This window comes from Grus americana, chromosome 1 (genome assembly GCF_028858705.1).
Source record: "Grus americana isolate bGruAme1 chromosome 1, bGruAme1.mat, whole genome shotgun sequence".
Classification (NCBI taxonomy): domain Eukaryota; kingdom Metazoa; phylum Chordata; class Aves; order Gruiformes; family Gruidae; genus Grus; species Grus americana.
Window position 1 is genome coordinate 76,622,386 of NC_072852.1, and position 4,481 is coordinate 76,626,866.

General features: G+C 42.5%; 1 long non-coding RNA gene across 1 annotated transcript; it reads left to right on the top strand.

Annotated features, from left to right (window-relative positions):
* The first annotated feature begins 221 nt into the window (after window positions 1-221).
* Window positions 222-3,395, top strand: LOC129197390 (uncharacterized). Its single transcript, XR_008574304.1, has 2 exons — window positions 222-838; window positions 3,293-3,395. It is a non-coding gene; the product is annotated as an uncharacterized LOC129197390 (long non-coding RNA).
* Window positions 3,396-4,481: the final 1,086 nt, after the last annotated feature.

Consider the following 4,481-nt stretch of genomic DNA (forward strand, 5'->3'; position numbering starts at 1 on the left):
CCATCGTATCTTCCATACGAGTGCATTAGAAACGTTGAGCTATGTTCACATCATTTTCCAGGAAGCAGAAAATACTGTTACCCCCTTCTTAGGGTCAGGAAAACACAAAGAGGCCTTGTTCAAGGTCAAAGTGAGTCAGCAGAGATTACAGGATGAAACTAAGCTAGTCTCATGTTTTGATAACTAATACAATGTCTCCTTTTTTTCTCCCTTTCAGATAGTGCTCACCTGTGCAATCTCATCTCCAAACAAGAGCTCCTCGGAGGTCTACAGTTGAAATACTGGTGAAGATCAAAGGGAAATGAGCTTTCTCACTGGACAACCACCTTGTTTTATGCTCTATTGATTTACAATGCCCTACAGAAATGTTAGGGGGTATGGTGTGACTAATGGAAGTTAACAGCACACACTTCTTCCAGAAATAGTTTTTTAAAATAGAGATATCACTTAGAGACCTGTTTATGAGGTGAAGAGTCCCCTGTCTCCTTCTGCTTTAATTTTTTTATTTAAAATATAATGAAAAGGAGAAAAATCAGAACTGTAGTGAGGCTGGGCTCATGGTGATGTTGCTTCACAGAAATTCTCAGCATGTTTCCATCACTCTGGAATCTGAGCAGGGATTCAGGTCTCTCTCAGACAAGTACCCCTTGCTCCATTGAACTGACGGGTGTCCTCACCTCAAATCACTACAGCTAGATGCTCCAGAAGAAAGTAAGCAAAAAGCCTATCATACACTGGACTGTGGGGACTGAAGGAGAATTTATAGACATGCTCTGAAATGTGTCTGAACAGCAAACAAACAACTGCATTTCCCTGCCTACAAAACAGTCATAGTCTGGTCAGTGAATGCATATATTTTCTTACCTCATTCAAAAGAGAGAGGGTTATTTTTAAGACAAGGATCTATGTAGGTGCATTCCAATTTTTGGAGTTTCTAAGACTGCTAAAGGATATTGTGTAGATAAATATTCATTGGAAAAAATACACTAAAAGTACCATTCTACCCCTAAGCTACGGAGGATGCACAAGATAGAAATGACCCTGTGTTCATATAGAAAACAGAATAAAATAAGGTGCTTATGTGGCTGCATCTGAATGTGTTGTAGTTGCCACATTCATTCACAGGTTTGTATGCACAGCAACCAACAGATGCTTGAAAAGTCAGGTGTATGGAATAAACCTTATCTAGAATGCTTTAGGTGATAGATGAGAAACTCAAGGGAGAGCTACTGTGGGAGCATTAGGCAAAAAAACAACTCACAAAGGCTCTTTACAAGGCTGGGAAACATAAATGCAACAGCAAATTATCTGTGAAGCGGCAAAGCTTTTCATTTTTTTTTTTCACTTCCACATAATTATATGTTGTAATATTATTTCTGTCTAAAGGTCATGGTGTGTTTACAACCATAAAACCAGGAAAAACCTGCTCTTTCAACAGAATACAAACTTCTGCAAGTTATTCAAGGCTTGAAAAATTAAAATGTGACAGCCTGAAAAGCTTGGAGATTCCATCTTACAAAAAAAAAAAAAGAAAATGGGAGAAGTGATCTCCTACATCCTCAAAAGCTTCCCCCCCCCCCGGGTTAATTTACTTGTGCATTTGGGTACTAGTTTCCATAAGTCCAGAATACTATATGGTGAGCTGTTGCATTTGGCAAAGTGGCAAAGTAAGGCAATCATATTCCGTGTTGTTTCTTTTGATGAAATACAGGAATTTGTGAATACTTTGGGGCAGAAATTGAGTTCATTCTTGACCCTTTGCAAGTACTGTTATAAACAAAGGTTAGAGGTAACAGTAAAACCCAAGGACACAGGGCAGGATGGCATAGGTTGATAATTGATCCTGTTGAGATGGAGCTAGGGATGGAGAGAAAGCACTAGCATAGGCAGTGGTTTAATTCCTGGAAAATGTTGGCTAGGTTCCCATTTCTTGCACATACTTGCTGTGTGCCCTTACAAAGGTCACTTAAGACTAGCTCCACAAACAGATACATGCATTAAATGCCATTGCTGATCATAGAATCATAGAATAATTTGGGTTGGAAGGGACCTTTAAAGGCCATCTAGTCCAACCCCCCTGCAATGAGCAGGGACATCTTCAACTAGATCAGGTTGCCCAGAGCCCCGTTCAACCTGACCTTGGATGCTTCCAGGGATGAGGCATCTACCACCCCCCTGGGCAAGCTGTTCCAGTGTTTCACCACCCTCATTGTACAAAATTTCTTCCTTATATCTAGTCTAAATGCACCTTCTTTTAGTTTAAAACCATTACCCCTTGTCCTATCACTCCATGCCCTTGTAGACAGTGCCTCTCCAGCTTTCTTGTAGGCCCCCTTTAGGTACTGGAAGGCTGCTAGAAGGTCTCCCTGGAGCCTTCTCTTCTCCAGGCTGAACAACCCCAACTCTCTCAGCCTGTCTCCGCAGGAGAGGTGCCCCAGCCCTCTGATCGTCTTTGTGGCCCTTCTCTGGACTCGCTCCAACAGCTCCATGTCTTTCCTGTGCTGGGGCCCCCAGAGCTGGACGCAGTACTCCAGGTGGGGTCTCACGAGAGCAGAGGGGGAGAATCACCTCCTTTGACCTGCTGGTCACGCTTCTTTTGATGCAGCCCAGGATCTAGGACTTAAGTCTTCTACGCCTCAGTTACTTATCTGTAAATTGCAGACAACAGGACTTCCCTATTTTAGTGTGCAATTAGGAATTAAATACATTAAAGACATTTAAATGCTGTGGTGAAAAGGGTCGTGCAAGTAGCTAAAGAAACAAAGAAATGAACCTCAGTTTCTAATGCCTTTTGGGACTCCTGAGTGTGCAGAGAGTGCAGGGGCTGGAATCAAGGAAGAAAGAAATGGGACAGAAGAGAGCTGCCAGTCCCCACAATACGCTTTCCTGGAGGGCAATAAGGGGTGCTAGTTTGAAAGATGACAGCAAAGTCAGTGCCTTTTACAAAGCAGAAGATGGCCGGGTCTATTCTATGAGCAAGATAAAATCCTCCCAAAGCCTTGGTAGAAACCAAATGCTTTTCCCCATGGAACTGTGCCTGCTCCCTTGGCTCTGTGCTTTGACAGCTTCCTCTGTGAAAGGGGAGGGGTGTTTGTGGGTTTTATATAATACCTCCATCTGGAGGTCAGTGCCCTGTGATCACAGTTTTAACCTGCTAGTATGCTTCTGGAATTATACCCCAAGAGGACTGGTATAATGTGAGCAGGGGGTAAAAAAAAAAAAAAAAAAAAGCAGGTTTTGTTCCCATTGGACAAATCACTTTTCTTTGTCTTTCTTTCCCTATTCCCAGCAGTATCCCGAAAGGCTGCAGCCCCCAGGGAGGAGAGATATCATAGCTGGACATCACTGGGTGCCATGTTTCTAATTCCCCAGAGAACTGAAAGTGACTGTTGCTGTCTGATGACTGAAAAAGGGCTTTCCTAAAATGTAAAGGCCTTTAGGTCTCCACAGTAACTTTGCCAGAACTTTCTTATGGTCTAAAAGGAAACACTTTTAATGGAAGATTTGGACTGGCCTTACAAACAAAGTGTTTTACATCCATTCTTTCCATCATTTTCCTCCTGAGAAGAGCTGGTGGGAGACCAGGCAGAATGCCCCACCTGCACTAGTCAACAGCATCACCCTTCTGAAAAGCCAGGCAACCACACAGTATGCCAGCATACCAACAAACCCTGGCACTGCACAAAGTAGGATGCGGAGACTCAGCCGAAAAAGGGTTACTCAGACATAACACTCACTCCCCTCCCGACTGGGAACTAGAACTTTGTATAGTCGGCACTAGTTTTATTTTAGATTCTAGTTACTGTACAAATATTGATTATCACTTAAAATGTGCAGCTCAAATGGATGATAGTCTCTGAATTGCTGTTACTGTAGTCACAAGAAGTTCCACTTCCTTGTGAGATATGATGTGAACCCAGAAGGTTCATGGATAATGGGGACAAGATCTTCCTTCTAGAAGGATCCTACAGTATCCACTGGATGGTTGGTACCTTATGTTCCTTAGAAGCAAAAGGATTCTCTTCTACACAGCCAATCTCCTAAAACAAGGACAGAAATAAATGTTTAAACACACCAGCTGATATCACCATTATAAAAAACAAACAGAAGAAAATGGGCACATTCAGCTGGCTTAAATACCACCAAGTGTTTTCTTTGTCTCGTGTTTCCTGCTGTCTGTCTCACTCTGCATTTCCCTCAGGCTTTCTGAACTGCTCTGCAGAGGCACTAAACCCACTACAGGCACAGACATTTAGGTGGAATTCAGGCTGGCTGGAAATGGCCCAAAGCAATTTGAAAACAAGTTAGAAGACAGAGCCACAGAAAAAGAAAGAAATGTTGTCCTTGTTCATTGATATTCTCTGCTCCTTGAAGACCTGATGTGGACTAATTGAAGGTCTCAGATTTCAGGAGACACTTTTTTCCTGTCATTTTCATAAGGAGTTTTTCTTGCTCTGTTATTTCTCATTTTGGGATCAGAT